Source organism: Typopeltis vanoorti, chromosome 14 (assembly GCF_054136105.1).
Source record: "Typopeltis vanoorti isolate ZY-2024b chromosome 14, IOZ_Tvanoo_1.0, whole genome shotgun sequence".
Classification (NCBI taxonomy): Eukaryota; Metazoa; Arthropoda; class Arachnida; order Uropygi; family Thelyphonidae; genus Typopeltis; species Typopeltis vanoorti.
The window spans coordinates 108,455,706-108,472,590 of NC_143562.1; positions in this window are offsets into that span (position 1 = coordinate 108,455,706).

Below are 16,885 nucleotides of genomic sequence, written 5' to 3' on the forward strand. Positions count from 1 at the left end.
AATTATTGGAAAGATCCGGGCTCTGAACAGTGCTTCAGACCAATGAAACGTGTCCCACCCGTTTGCTAAGAGGTCTCCCTCGCTCTACCACAGAAACAAAAAGACAGATGTTTGGTTATAACAGCAAAACGTAATCGACGCACCCCAGAAGGTCAGCTTGCAAGTCGGCTCCATTCAAGCACGGATACGCGGATATCTCGAAAAACTGTAGCAAGACGTCTGCGACAAATAGGCGTAATCTGCGTCCCTTTACCCACAGTTGATCGCAGAGCACGTTTTCAGTGGTGGTGTATCCATAAAAATTGGACAAGACACCAATGGGACAATGTACTCTTTACAGATGAGAGTCGTTTTAGTCTCTCCTCCGATTCTAGACGACACTTAATCTGGCGTGAAAGTGGTGCTGCTTACCATCGTGAGAATGGTAAGCCAGATCTCTACAGCCTCATAAAGGGGACATCTTCCTGTTTAACACAAAAATCCCGTAGCAAACAGAAGTCAAATAACTTGGTGTAATACTGGACAGAAGGCTAACTTTCAGCTGCCATATCAAGGCTCTCTGTGTAAAGACATCAAATGCCATGGCTCAACTCTATCCTCTAATCAACAGGAACAATAAACGAAACACCAGAATCAAATTACTCATCTACAAACATCTATACTCACTTACGCTTCTCCGGCTTTGAGCCGCTGATACTAATATTCTCAAGTTACAACGTGTGCAAAATAAATGTCTACGAATCATCCTAAACGCTCTATGGTTCGTAAGAAATGTGCAACTTCATCGGGACACACGTCTCCTATATCTCTACACTTTCCTGCAAGCTTGAGCAACAAAGTTCTTTTCAAAAGCATCTGTCCATCCCAACAAATTGGTTTAATTAGCTGCAAATTACGAAGCAATGGATTACTTCAAATATAAAAGACCAAACTTAAACTCCAATTCTGATGTTTAATCTTCAAGCCAGCTCAGGGCCAGCAATTGGCTCATGCATATTTCCCCTCACTGTTTCCCTATCAGATTGCGGGGAGAATGAAAAGCATTTTGCTTCACCCATTATGTCAGAAATGTTAATCGTTTAAAAACATAAAATCCACATTTATAACAATGTGGGAAAGAGAGAAATTTCGTAGCCTGTAATTACTTAATTTATTCATAAGATTACTTCATGATTCGTTTTTATCGTAAGTTGGTTTTTGTTTTAAAATGAAGAAAGAGAAAGAAACGTTTCATTAGTCCAGGGGAGTAGGGATTTTAATGCAGCAATATTCTTCTTATTTTCTTTCAGCTATCGTGACCATATGCATAGTAAATAACGGCGATAACCTGAGTGCAAACAAGGCAAAGAAATATATCCTGTTTTGAAGATAAGAAAAACGAAGTAGCATTGCTCCATTTTTGTTTAGCCTTGGGCTGTGTCGGCTAAGAAACAAGGTTTGAGAAACTTTGATTAACTTTTCTTCTTTTAGTGTGCATGTGTGTGTGCGTGCGTGATCTAGACGCCCGACAGCGGCAATCTTCTTTGTAATTAGTGGTAACTACTTCGCAACTCTCTCTCTCTCTCTCGATTTCTAAATATTGCATAGTTAATAAAAGCTTAAAAAACGATCTCCATATTTTCATCAGTGAGTGTAATATGGCTGAGTGGAAGTAATTAGGACGTTGATTTGCAGACGTGAAATATTAGCACATGGCTTGGTGCATTTGCCTTTATACAGCTTGATACCACACTATCCATCCATCTGCAAATCACCTCGAATAAAAAGAATGTCAAGGTAAAAACACAACTCACTGCTACAAAATAAGGCTTCAACGAGGGCTTCGCAATGGTAAAATACACAGCTTTGTCAGTTACTACTTATACTGCAACGATAAGTATTAGGAGGTGAAAATATTGAAAAAATTTGTCCCTAAAAGTAATAGAAAAAATACAAAAATTTAGGCCAACAATTGTTAATAAAAGCGATGAGAAAATAGAAAACAAGACTTTCTTGTTTTAGTGACTAACAAATTATCATTGTTGACAAAGTATTGTTTAATTTACCTCTAACTGACAACAATACCAAATCGTGCACCGGCCAACAATTCTCGATCAGCTGACGCTTTTTGCTACTAAATTTATATCACGCAGTAACAGCATATTTTCATTGCGTGAACATATTTTTAAAGTTTATCATCTCAGACAGAAGATGATTCTTTCTATTAGTAATATAATAATATAAAATATACTTTTAGAATTTTTGTGTTATGTTGACAATATAAAATATATAAAATATAAAATATACAAATTATTAAAACACCAAATATATTTTTTGATAATTGTTCTAAAAAGAAACACATGGATAACATACGTCTAACTAGTGATTCCACAGAGGGTAACAGATGGCAATGCTCTAGCCAATGAAGTTTTAACTGAGGCTCGGCTATTGCCGTTACCCCGCCATGAGTAAAGCTTATAGCTCAAGAACACGCCATCCATACATTTTCTTCTACAGATAACGGGGAAGATGAAAAGCATTCTTGCTTCACCCATCTAGCCAAAAAATGTCTACCTAGTGGTTAAAATAATTTCCCATAGTTTTGGTAATATATATTTGGAACAGAACAACTCTTTTACATTTTATTAATGAGAAACGAAGCAATTTGAAAGCAACATGGCATTAATGGGGGGGGTGTCCTCTTTTCAGACAAAGATAGCGATCGGAGCATAGAACGGTGACAAAGCATTATCATTGACAGAACAGTTTATTTACTGTTGATCACAGAGTTGCAATCTGACACGTGCAGAACAGCATCCCCTGTTTTATGATCGTAAACGTGACTACTTTTTGGTGTTCCTATTTAGAAATGGTCGGGTGCCCTTTGCAATCAGCACTCACACTTGGAACTTTTCCTGAATTGATAGACCACAGCTGTCTCTTTTTCTTGGCAACTTTCCTACAAGGAGAAGGAAAACTCCAGTGAAGAACCCGTCTTAGTCGCGATAAGAAAGCCTCGGTGGGAATATCGGCTCTTTTCTGATGAGCGACGAAGAACGCATGAAGAAAGCCATAACTTTTTTTCCTCTGGCGAGATTCGTGTGCCCTCTTCGAAGGCGTTGCAACATAAATTACATTATTTTCATGGAAAATAGCGCGAGTTCAGAACGCGTGGCGGATGCGCCCTTAAATGATATTGTTAGTAAAACAAATGATTGATCGAATAACGAGATGATAATTCCTCTGTTTGCAAAAGTATTTAATGAAAGAAACTGCTCCCATCTTATTAAGAGAAAAAATGAGAGAGAGGGAAATTCACACGCGCGCGGGCGCGCACATACACACACATACGCAGATTTTATTTTAACATGGAAATGAATACTATTTTGAAGTTTGTACTATTATAGGAAGCTTACAATAAAATGCTGATTAAGTTACGTTAAAAAATATAATAATTATATATACACTACTGTTACATAATTATTTCTTGGGTTTAACAAGAATTCATCGCTTCTATAACCCACTGATCAAGGCAATTCCTCGTATTTGTAACGCTAACATTAAAATGCACTTCGTATTCACAGCCTTCTTCAATATGATTGTAACTTATAGTTACAATCGTATGCAAGAAACTCCTTTTATCAGACGTCACATTTCCCGAAAGTACTTCCTCCACACATTCAATGAATTCTTTCTAAATACTATGGATTATCTTGGCAATCCCAATCATGGCGAATAAATCTGGGAATACTGACCTGACGAAAGTCTTCTATAACAGTACGATAACGTCTTATTTCTTTCTAAACTTTATCTTACCAATATGATTTTTGAATTTAAATCCCCTATCAACTATAACACCAAATCCTTGTATTCATTTACTTTTTTTAATGCCTGTCGATTCAACGTTTATTTATAATATATTAACAACCTAACACAACACTGACATATCTTCTTACTGATTCACATACACTTCCATTTGTTCGCAACAAATTTTAACCTCAACATTACTGTTCACTTTTCCATATTTTAATCAATATTGATTCATTTTAATAAGATTCTCATATGAAACGTAATAAAAGGGTCGGCTGAAATCCAAATAAGCCGCATAATAGCACCTTGGTCTATTTATCTATTCTATAACACTACTTAAGGATAATTTATCTATAATGCTTTTTGAGATAAATCGCTACTATTCCTGACAACTGGAGTAATCCTTAAAAAATTTCAACCAGAAGGCGCCTTTCCCAATCTTAGTTATTCATTGAGACAATGAAAGTTGGAATGATCATCCAATTATTTTTATAACGAAATGAAAGTTACGAAACCCATAAACAAATTAGTGCCAAATACTTATACTCGTGTGTTAGAAGGCACGAGATCCGAGAAGGTAATTTCTGCCATTTCTTTTGACAAAGTGTATGAGATCATTATTACAGAAGAGCATGAAGACACTCCCCAAGAATGTATGAGAAGAGAGATGATAGAGCAAGAAAATCGAATTCGACAAGTTTAATGATGGACCATATATGGATGGGATTAGATGTCTCGAACTTTTACGAGTTATGATGAAAATGTAATGAATTTATTTGAATACACTGAAGTAAATATAAGAACTCAGAAGAGAAAGGGGTCTAGGTGTTTAAATAAGTAAAAAAGTCTTTACGATGTTCAAATCGCCAAGTATCTTGCTTCAGATTGTGAAAAAAAGCGAAATATTCCACATCTGTTTGAACAACAGAAACTTCAGTATACTTAACAATAGCCATTACGTAGGATTCAACATAACAAGAGAAACCTGCACTCTATCATTAATGAGATTGCCTGATTGTTAAATCAACAATGACGGAATTTCTCAGGCGATTTCCAACAATAACGCGTGGAGCTAATTAGAATTGCTCTTATTACTTATGATGCGCAACAGTACCTCTACATTGTTTCATATGCATTTCTAAACAATCGCAGCAAGCTACGCGCAGCTTGTTCCAAAAGCTGCTCTTTATGATAAAGCAGATCACTTTTGCATTCTTGTTGTAGTTACTTTTGGCTTTTCTAAGATAACTTTGTTGCTGATTGAATATCAATTGATCCAGTTACTGGATGAAAGAGAGACTAATGCATTATACCATAATGATGAAGATTCCACTTCTTCAAGAAGTGAAATGAAATAGTAATATTTTTTTTTCTTTCACAGTTCATTCACCGACCTGCAACAAGGTTGCAATTTCCTATTAGTACATCTAAGCCATGCAGGAAAACTACATGTACAGAGGTATATAAGTTCCACAAAGAAACTGATCACTGTATTGAAAAATCCAGAGAAAGTAACTAAATTAAGCGAACGTTAACTTTGTCTTCATTATTATAGCGAAGCATGCACATGTTTCGATTAATTAACCAACTATTAATTATCGATTACTGATTACAAGCTATATGGATGACTAATGGTTTCTGAAAGATAAATTATTGAAATCGCCAAGCTGGAATTAATTATTATTCTAATATCGTAAGTTATCTGATATCCATTAATAATTAACGTAATCTACCAATTAAGTTGAGGTGTATAACAAAATTCGTAATTAAGCGTAGTTACCATATGCCCAACCGTGTATTTTAGCTGAGAAAGTTTTATTTCCTTCAGTTTCGCTTAAAGGGTCAGAGGAAGCTTTGTAATTAACAAGTGAGGTTATTATGAGTTGCTGGCGTCGTAAAAGAAATTTGCGAAGGCCATCCCATTCAATTTAGGATAATAACAGGAAAAACTTGGCTTAGTTACTTCACGAAGTTGGAATATTTTCTAAGATAAGTGAAATGGGTCTGGATAAGGTTACGCAGCTGTAAGATCTTAGAAGGAAAAAAATAAATAAGTAGAAAGGGAAAAAAGAAAGAAAAAGTAATATTTTTCATATGCTAGCTTATTTTACCTATGTAATTAGAAAAAATTGTATAAAGGCGAATAACCTCAGATTGTGTGTGTGTGTGTGTGTGTGTGTGTGTGTGTGTGTGTGTGTGTGTGTGTGTGTGTGTGTGTGTGTGTGTGTGTGTGTGTGTGTGTGTGTGTTAAGAGGATATTATAATAGATACAATAATAGGAATATGCTAAACTGATCGCATTAGTCACGTCTGGTAGACCGAATATAAAGAGCCTGGACGATATATGCATTCAGGAGGGTGTGATAAAGAGCAAAGGTCCTGCTTTAGATTACTTTTGAACGGAGAGAGAGAGAAATAGAGGTCTTTGCCATGCTATGACAGTCACGTTCATTAGTGTCTAGGGTATGCTGAGAATTGTGAGCTAAAGAGTGAATATGAAGTCAGCGTTCTGCCCAAAACAAGTGATCAATGCACAAGGATCGACGGAATATGGAAAGGATTGTGAAGTTCAAAGGACGCGCTGCAACTGGTCAAATAACCGTGCAGTAAATTGGGATTACTAAAGGAATGACGAATCTGGTTCCTATTATTTTTTGGGGAAAGAAGGAAGTTTTGGAAACAACCATATAACTCCGTGTATCCATCATTTTCATTTTTAACAGTAAAAGGAGGTGGTGGTGGTGTGGGATATTCGTTGGCTACCCCTAAATAGGTCGTTTGATTTCAGCAGAGCAAGGGCTGAATGGTTTGGTATACCTGCATCGTTGCCGACTTAGCACACCCATTCATGTTGACGATTTGGCCTTGAATGAGATGGACATTCAACAAGGCAACATACCATTTCGCAGAGCGGTGCCGTTCAGAAAGCCCCCACCCCCATTTTCTGGCGTTGGAGTCCTGTCACCAACATTTCACTCTGCTATATCTCAAATACATTTAATGCAATTGAGATCCGGTAACTGAAGGTGGAGGGGAATCCTTTCACTACTAGTGACTTTACCTTAAAGAATTCTCCTCCTCCCTACATTCGTTTACCGAATATGAATCCCACTGAGCATCTACAAGATATTCAGGAATAAAACGTTAGTGGTAAGTTCCAACGCCAGCAAATGTGAAATCGTAACGCAGTGAAACCGTAAGATTTCATATTCACCTTCCCAGTTGATGGTGATGCGAAGTAGTCCTAATAAGTGGTAGATGATCTTCATCGGCGAGTGATGACTGTCATCTACCGTCATCCTTAAAGAAGGAGCCGCATCAGAAAGATTCCATGGTCACCTTCCCAGTTGATGGTGTTGCGAAGTAGTCCTACTAGGAGGCAGATGACCTTCATCGCCGAGTGAAAACTGGGGTGGGAGACTGATGTGGCTGTTGCCATATTTGGTTCCAGTGCAAGCGTTCCAGTTTGTTCTCCATTCTTCGAACATGCGGTGTTGGAAGAATGTGAGTGGTGTCCCAGAAATGCATGCCGAAGCTATACTGGCAATCGAGAACTTTTACCACACAACAAAGTAGTTTTGCGGGCTCGCCGCCAGATAATGTCGAGACCGAACCAGCTGACGACGCGTTTAGTAAGGTTTCTGATCAGTTTGAGCTTGTTGCCAGATCTGTTCTGGTCTGGAAAGAGCCTGCTCCTCCACAATGTTTCCCTGCTATTTTTCTCTTCATTATTAACATGACAGTAGACGCATCTAAATATACTCACCATTTCCTCAAAATCCCCGCCCTAAACACCCTCCCTCCCTAAAAATAAAGAATTTAATTTCACATTCGCTTTACAGACATTCGTAGTATAATCGCCAACATACATTATGTGCACCATCAACTACAGAGATTGAAACCTGATTTTCTTTTTATTTTTTGTTATTATTAACCAAATCTCTCCCACAACGACCACAGCCCACCTTAAATGTTTGAACTACACTCTTGTATAATTCCTTCCGTCACTTCGGCTTTTGGGCGATCGATATTCCTTTCCAGTGGATGCTTAATCTTGAATTTCTCCTTTTCACCTTACGTGGCTTAGGATTTCACTGATGCATTATGTATCGTTCATCTGCTGTCTCTATCGCTTTAGAATACTGAAAATCATTCAGATCTCTTTGACTGTTTATCCGCAATGCCTGATATCCTGAAATCCAAATCCCTAATAGCGAAGTCACCTTCCTTAGTGACTTGAAGATATAAAAGCTTGACTGGATCGTTTTGTACAATTTATTAGCTTAAAGCAAGCAAGCATCTCACTATCAGAATTCTTTATAGTCTTCTCCTCCACTCGCTCATTCAACACTTTTCATAATCATTTCTTCTTTCAATTTGAGATGTCCAGCCGTTTTGGTAACACAGATCAGAATGTCATCTGCAGATCCAGATACTTGTGATCGTGTTACAGAAATTATCCATGTTGGAATCAAGGCCTCGCAACTGCGTTTAAAATTTCCACACGATATCCAATCTACGGTATTCCAAACAAACAAAATGAGACAGGTAGATCCACGAAAAGAAAACAACTAACGGTGCGTGGCTTGAGATAAAATCTCCGGGTGATTTCAATCTTTTCCAAATGGTAGCACTGCATCATAACCTAAAGATAAATCCTTTAGGTTACGGACCCTTTAGGACTTTCTCTCTGAAAGACATTAGAAGAATCTTGAAAACCACCTGGATATCAAAAACGTTTCTGGTCCTGAAGAAATCCCAGCAATTGTGTTAAAGGAATGTGATCGCCTGTTCTTTATCATCTAACAGTATATTATCATCAACTGAGTCCACTTTACAGAATGGAAGCAAGTACATATAACGCCCATTCCAGTGGAGGGGGTGATAAGCATGTTAAGGGATTGGCAGTTTTCTATCAGGTCGTTTACTGCTGTAATGGTCGAATTCACCACAGTTGTGATGATAGAACTCCGCAAGCATCCTACTCATACGACAAACCTTGTAGTACTCAACAATTTCCACCTTCACATCATTTATAAGTTCTCTTAGCACTGTCCACATCATTCTTCGACGGGACAATAACATCCTGGACATCTTCAATACATACAAATCGCACCTTTTTTCACATAAAAACGACGACAGGGTCTCTCTTTACTTTTAGTAATGCTGAACCAACAGCCATAGACCAGATCTCTCTTTTCTCGGACTGATTCTCACTTCCAGCCTTTCCTGGCATAATCACATTACTTCAAATGTAATGTGATTATGCGTTTCGTTCCAACAAAGCTTTTTCACTCAAGATGTTACATTTCTGTCCTGATACTCCCTCTCTAAAAATCTAAAATCCATTCAATTTCCGAATACTTATCTGACATTTCGGGTCGTTCACCTAAAACTTGTTTAAAAATGCTGCTTAGAAGAGGTTGGTTCAGGTGATCGCAGACTGTCTTCAGCCACTGTTTAGTAGATGGTCAGTTTCCATACTGTGTCTCTTATAAAGATATTAGATGGGATGACGTTCAGCAAACCGAAATCCATCACGCCTTCCATTTCTGCTAAACCTATAATAACAAGAGCAACAGCTGCCCAACATCCTGCTTCTTCCAGTCTTCTTTCCTTACATATGAACTATAATATAATCTACCTTATATACGAACAGCAGACTACTCCATAAAATATTCTCCAAATATCTGCAGATGTTTAAAAGAATATCAACGTATTACATTGTTCTTGACACCCAACCCATACGCGGCATGTATTTTTCTATCTGGCCTACACTCGAAAGTTGAAAGATCTACAGCATACCAGTGACGTGTGGACAAGAAGGTAAGAGGAAAAGATGAAACAGATCACATTTTTGAATTGCTGAAGGTTGTATTCTTTGGAAAAGGGAGTGGAAGAGGCTGTTCTACAGAAAAGAAGAAGAAGAAAGAGGAGGCAGAGTAGTTGGTTTGGCAAGTTTCAAGCTGGACGGTAAATGGGTGTTTTTATGATTTTGGAAAGAAGGATGAACGATAACGGTAATTCAGCAGAGCATTGTCTGTGGAAGTATCTGCAGAACAGACAGAAACTGAACGTCCATGAGAGTGTGAGATCATCAATTAACCGGCATTGCTATATTTTGGATAGAACAAGCATTATAGAGAGGATTTTGGTGCACCATTTCAAATATTCCCATATATTCCATGGCTGGAGGGATTTGGGATTCCTATAGAGTTAGCAGCGGACGCCAAGTTGTTTGCCGGCTTCAGAAGTTATGGTTCGATGTATTTGTGGCAAGAAAGGCTGCAAGTGTAGGTCAGTCAAAGGAGGGAAATATTACTGAGTGTGGATATCAGATTATTATTGAAAGTTAGAGGAAAGGTGTGTGCTCTTACTTGCCAGAAATCATACGGACTGAGTTTTGGTGGTATTGAAATCTATACGGTTGTCCTTTCCCCACTGAGATATACACCCTCTGTCCAAAAAGAACCCAAACTTTTCGAAAACAGATGAAACAAGTGGCGCCACCTGTTGTATCTTTTTGTTGTCGAAAGCAGCAACCTTCATTAATGTTGTGTCAACTGTTTATGACATTTGTTTCATTAGAAGCCGAATTATAGTGTGCCAACAGTGACAGTGTGTTTTGACGAACGGTCGGTCGTCACGATATTCATGCCGTACGCAACGAATTCTCGCTATTAATCGCTTCAAAACTTCGAGATAAAACTCAAAATTGACCGTTTGGCCAGGCGGAACGAATACGTTGTGGATAATGCTCTTGGAATCGTAGAAACAAATCAGCATTGTCTTTACTTTTGACTTCTCCAAGCGACATTTTTTCGAATGCCCCTCTTCTGGTGGTCTCCACTTGACGCTTTGTTTCGGGCCCATACTAAAAACACCATGTTTCGTCACTAGTAACGATCGTTTCAATGAAGTTGAGTCCTTACGAGCGGTTTTAATGAGATCATTGCAGTGTCCAATTCAATACATTTTTTGGTCGTTGGTCAACTTGTGGGGAACAAATTGCGAATTCAATTTACGAAGGCCCAAACTCTCGGTCAAAATGTTGCGCACAGTTGATTTTGGAATCCTCAATTCATCTCCAATCAATCTCATGGACGATTTCGGATTTTCTGTGATGAAATCACGCACTTTTTGGATGTTAACTTCGCTCAGTCCAGTTTTTGGACGGCCCGGCTTTTCGTCGTCCTCATGGGTCTCACGACCACTTAGAAAATCGCTTAAACCACTCGTAAACTTGAGTATATGGGATAAGCATTCATCACCGTATGCTTTTTGAAGCATTTGATGCGTTTCGGTAAAACGTTTACCAAGTTTACCACAAAAGTCAATCGCAGCTCTCTGTTTGAAACTCATTTTCCGACCGTTCGTCAAAACACACTATCCCTCTTGGCACTATAACTCGGCTTCTAATGAAATAAATGTCATTAACAGTTGACACAACACTAATGAAGTTTACCGCTTTCGACAAGAAAAAGATACAACAGGTGGCGCCACTAATTTCTTCTATTTTCGAAACGTTCGGTTTCTTTTTGGATAGAGAGTGTAGATAGGGATCGGAGTTCAGGACATCGCAGTCTAGGACTGATTTTGATGTTATTCAAGTCTACAAGTTGCTACTGTCCCACTAAGATATAGATAGGAGATCGGAATTCAGGATTTTGGTCATGGTGGATCTTGAGGGTTGTATTAATTGGGCACTACAAGATTTATCGAAACTATAGGTAAGATGTGAAGTGTCTTTACAGGAGGAAAAGAGTGGGTGAAAATACAAAACCCAACCCCGACGTACTCCAGCATTGGTGGGGAAATCTGAGGAGAGTCTTTAACTTTTCCTTGAATACTAGTATTTCATGACACTAAGAAATTTAAAATTTTATATTTAGTATTTTGTACTGAAAAAAAATATACAGATGGATGCTCCCAAAGTGAAATAGGAAATTAATTACTTCTTTTGTGGACCGTTCAAAATCCGTTGATACTGCCAACTGTAATCAGAAATATCATGTCGTTAACAACCTTAGCTATGAAGACGATATTAATAGACTCATCTTTAGCCAAGGGGCAACAACAGGTTGACAAACTATGCCAAGCTGCAAAAATATTTGGATTGACAGTTAACTGAAATAAAACTAAAATACTCGCAAATATAGTAAAAGATTCCATAATTACAGAACACAACCAACCTTTAGAAAAAGCAGACTTAGGCGCAAATATAAATAATACTGTAAATCAGGGGTTCTCAAACTTTTTAAATTTTGTACCACATAAATAAGAATCAAAAAATATATGTACCACCATAAAAGTATTTCCCGATTAAAAATCAATACATCCCAAATGGAGTGTTTATATTATAATTGTTTAACGGAATATCACATAATTATCTTAATAAAATACATTTTCACGTAAAATAATATATTACTCTTAAACTTGCAACAATCTATTGCTTTTGTTTTTCATTATGTTATATGTACTTTGTTTATTATAATTTTTTACATACAAAAATACTGTTTCAAAATAAATATTAAATATGAAACCGTTATGACACGCTAATGAGACTTCGCATCCGAAAATTCACATAAAACTGTAATAAAATTTACTTGTTCGTTTTATTCGATTCGCCAAGCTAAATTCTTGGAACAGTCTACTCGTTACAATATTAAACACTTCACTTTTCTGAACATTTATTTAAATATTTTGTGTAAAAATTGTACCAGCAAAAATAACGTAATGTACCATTAGTGGTACATGTACCACAGTTCGAGAAACGATGCTGTAAATGATATAATATTAAGAAAATATAAACTCTCGATCAACACAGGAATCTAAGAAATGTATCGAAATCGCCTCTCATTATCTTGGAAACAGAAATTAGGCTTTACAAAGTAACCTCTCAGAGGCTATCTCTTATATGGTGGAGAAACAAACGTTTTCATCCAAAAAGTAATAAAACCATTAATATCTTTAATACAACCTGCTTAAGACTGTTACTCTTGGAAGGATCATATTCGTAATTCCAGTATTTTAGAAGAGGCAAACCCAAAACCCATCACTGAAACCCAACGTACACGACAACTTGATTGGCTTGGACAAAAACTGAGACATCCTCCTTCTCCATACTTTGACATCTTAGTTTTATAGGCCCCCTCAAATGGACAAAGACGGAGATGAAAACCAACTAAACAATTCTGGCAGTATATTGACCACCTTATTAGCACAGATACTCCCCCCCCCCTCCCAAGACATAACTCAACTGGCTCAAAACACAGATGCCTGGAAAGCTTCATATAATAATTACGGTAACGTTTTCTTATTCCAATTTATTTAGTTCGTTTTCGTTTATTTACAAATTGTAAATAAACCATGATCATGAACAACCGACTAGATACCTTACCTTTATACGTGTGTGTGTGTGTGTGTGTGTGTATATATATATATCACATCTGGATGGGTGTCTACGTGCGCAGAAAAATTGTGAATAGTTCGCAGAATAAATATTCTTAAATATGGTGCCCTTTCTCCCTAAACTACCCTATTCCAGTTTTGTAAATATTAATATTCCGCCAGCAGAACCTGTTGTATCTAAGTAAAAAAAATTATTTACAACTTTTTAAGACTAAACAGAAATTAGGAAACTCACCGATCAATAAAATATTACTTCCACCGTATAAGAATAAAATATTATGCAAATCTAAGTAAATAATACATAAATAAACTATATTTTGTGAAATGTATCTTCCACTGCATTTACGTTTCATATATCGGTTTTAATGCAATATCATTTAAATTTTCTAACGAATAACATTTTCAGCGAGTCTTTTCCGCGGTCGATAGTTCGCACGATGAATGTTCCCCGCGATGAATTGTCCTTGAACCAACAAATCTTAAGCATACCGCCCATGCAGAGGCAACTCGATCTCCTCTTCATACATGACCTCGACAGTTCTCTTTGCAGCCGCTGTACTTGGTTTCCTTCCAGTTACGAAATGACAAAGTAAGTGGCAGCAGACTGATTGAGAAGCCTCAGGGTTCGTCACCTACCGGTTCTCTCCCGTGCACTAACCAGCAGCCGGCCTGCTGAACCGTTTTACTATTTCACCCTGGAATAGGAGAGGGTTTAGTTCCCGTACCGTGTCAATGAGGTTGTCACTCACACTGCATGTGGGGAAAGAAGCCGTAACCCTTGCTCTAGAGAACAAACATGGCTGCAAGCAACTTCAGGCCTCCAGTAAGCAAGGTATTTCAACTGGCGATGACAGACATCTGCGACCAAGGATGTTTGCTACAGGCCTTGCGGTCTGTCGTAGGATATCTATGTGCATAATAGTTTTGTGAAGTCGAGGGCTCAGCATATAGAGGCTCTTCTGAAGTCTCAGAATTGACCAACTTATTTCCCACCCGGTTTAAGATGTATGAGTACGGATTATGTATTTAAATAATATACTATGTTTTCGAAATCACGGATCAATGTTTGTTTTCACGTGACATCAATACACCCAATGTCCGCGCGGTTAGCCTAGTGGCTATGCGCTTCTCAACCATATGCCTGGGGAAGGAGTGTCCTAGGTTCGATTCCCGTCGGTGACGTAAGGAGCTGAAGGATCTTCCTCAGACATAGCAAAGTTAGCTGGTCTTGGGCGTGGACAGCAGGGTTTTTTCCCCCTAGTTTATCTGGGGTTTTTCATCCCGCAAGCAGGCAAACTGGCCCCGTGAACACACACACGGATATAGTCAGGAATACTTAAGACAATCCCTCCAGCCATAGGTCTGAATTGTCAGCTATGCCGGTCCGAGCCCGGATAAAAATAGAGGGAATTGAGGTGGTACCGTACCTCCCAGTAAAAGGTGATTCGACGGCTCACGGCCGTCGAATCACCATACGAAATGAATGAAATTAATGAATACACACGATAAAAAATAGTCACGAAAAATTCTGGAAAGTTTTTTTTTTTAAAGAGTAAAACTGAATTTATTTAAATTAAAGGGATATTAAATCAATCCCACATTGTTTTAAAACCGAATAAGAAACGCCAAGAAACTCTTAAATATAAAGAGCTATTGGCTCTTTATATTTAAGTAACTTAATGGGTGCACCTTTTTGACAACTCGTATAGCAGAGTATATAAGTTCTTTTCGCTATACCCTTTGGTATTAATTTGGTCTAGCTACTCACTGATGAAGCCTCAATAAAGGCTGAAACCGGTCTGGGTAGTGACTTCCCACAATAATGTATAACAGCAAACATTTCCTAGGAAATGTGTTTTACATTCTGGAAAATACCAAGAATAGCGATCAGAACTTTGCCACCTTTGCTACGAGTTGCCCGAGTTTGTACTACGTACTTGGACTACGTGCATTAGCTCACGCAAGTAGTCGTCGATACTTTTATAGTTTACTACACTATATTCGGCATGAAACTCTCTGATTCCAATCTTAGATTTCCTTATTCGGTTTTAAACAAATGTGGGATTTAATATCCCCTTAATTTAAATAATGTTTATATCGACGAAATGAAGCCTATTGGCTCTTTATATTTAAGTAAAACTAAATACATTTTGGATTTCTAAGTTATATCTAATTTTGTACCGAATAAATTATAATGTCTTTAAAAACATCCATTTACAAAATTTTGAATGAAATATCAAGTTTAAAAGCACACGTTTTTATTAATATGACTTCAGTGGTGCAGCTGTGTCTCTTGAGCAGCGATAACTGTAATATCTGTCATTAGCAATCTCATAAAACATGACAATTGTGGACAAGTACGTATGGACCGCGAAGACACGCCCATACACAGTAGATAGCTATTCAGGACTGTACAGAATGGTTCCCTATAATGAAAGCTGCGTATCTGAATTAAGCAGATGAGTATTATGTCTAGATTTTCAAATCAAACTAACCCTACTTAATTATTTACGAAAGTAAATCATACGCCCTTCTGTAAGGGTTAAATGATTTCCACCAGTACATCCGTTGTTGCAATCCCCATTGTGACAGAGACTGTACTGTCTGTGTTACGGAAAATAATATTTAAATATTAAGAACCTGCTTCTCTTTATTTGATTCAGTATAATAACTTTCCAATCTCTCCTATTTTAGCTCCTTTCAGCTTCCTAATGCGTGCAAGTGGAAAAAAAGGAAGTTCTCCGTATCAAAACATCGGTGGTGGAATTGCATTTCAATAGAGAATGCTGTCTTGTCACCTGAACTGTTTCAGGTTTCGGCGTTGTCTTGGCAACCGGCGAGAGCAGCATTCAACCGATCATCTTCACGACAGCAGAAAATCTAAACAGATAACTAAGAAATAGAAGTTCATCTGTCTTTGGTAGCATTCCGAATTACGGCTAAAATATGACGCAGTTATTACGACGATGAAAGTAAAATTAATTTAAATCATTTCTTGTATAGAATCTGTTTTTTCTTTACTTCATCGCATCCTATACGGAATGCAGAAAATAATATAAGAAGATTCTAGGTTTAAAATGTTACTTGTGCGAATGGTATCCACTGCGGTTTTCCTTTGCTGTTTCATATTTAAACGCATCTCCATAAATTCACAGTAATGAAGATCGAAAGAAGAAATAATCCAGGAAAAAGAAAAATATTCTGCGTTTTGTCTGAATCAGCCTCAGAAATACACGCAGAGAAAAGGTGACGTATTTACTAGAATAAAATCAAACCTTTGCTAAATAAAGTTATGGATTCACGTGATGTACTTAAGTGAAATATTTTACAAATGTCTTTACAAATTTCTTTGCGGTAGACTATTTTTTAAATGGATTGATATTTCCCGGAGTAAGCTGAAATAGTCGTAATATTAATAACAATTGCTGTTTCTCCAAGATGATCAGAGAGTTTCGCTTAATCTTATCACAGGCAAGTCTGTTTTGGTTCGCAAATAATCATGAAGTAATGCTAATCAATGGATGCTGTCTATTTTAATCCTCTAATGGAAATCAAGTATCTCTTGAAGTATCTTAAGGAACCTTAATAAAGTGTCTTAATATGAATACTGTCTTACAAATGAATACGCTATTGAAACAGAGCCATCTCAAAAATTATTATTAATTATTAAACTACTTTTTTATTA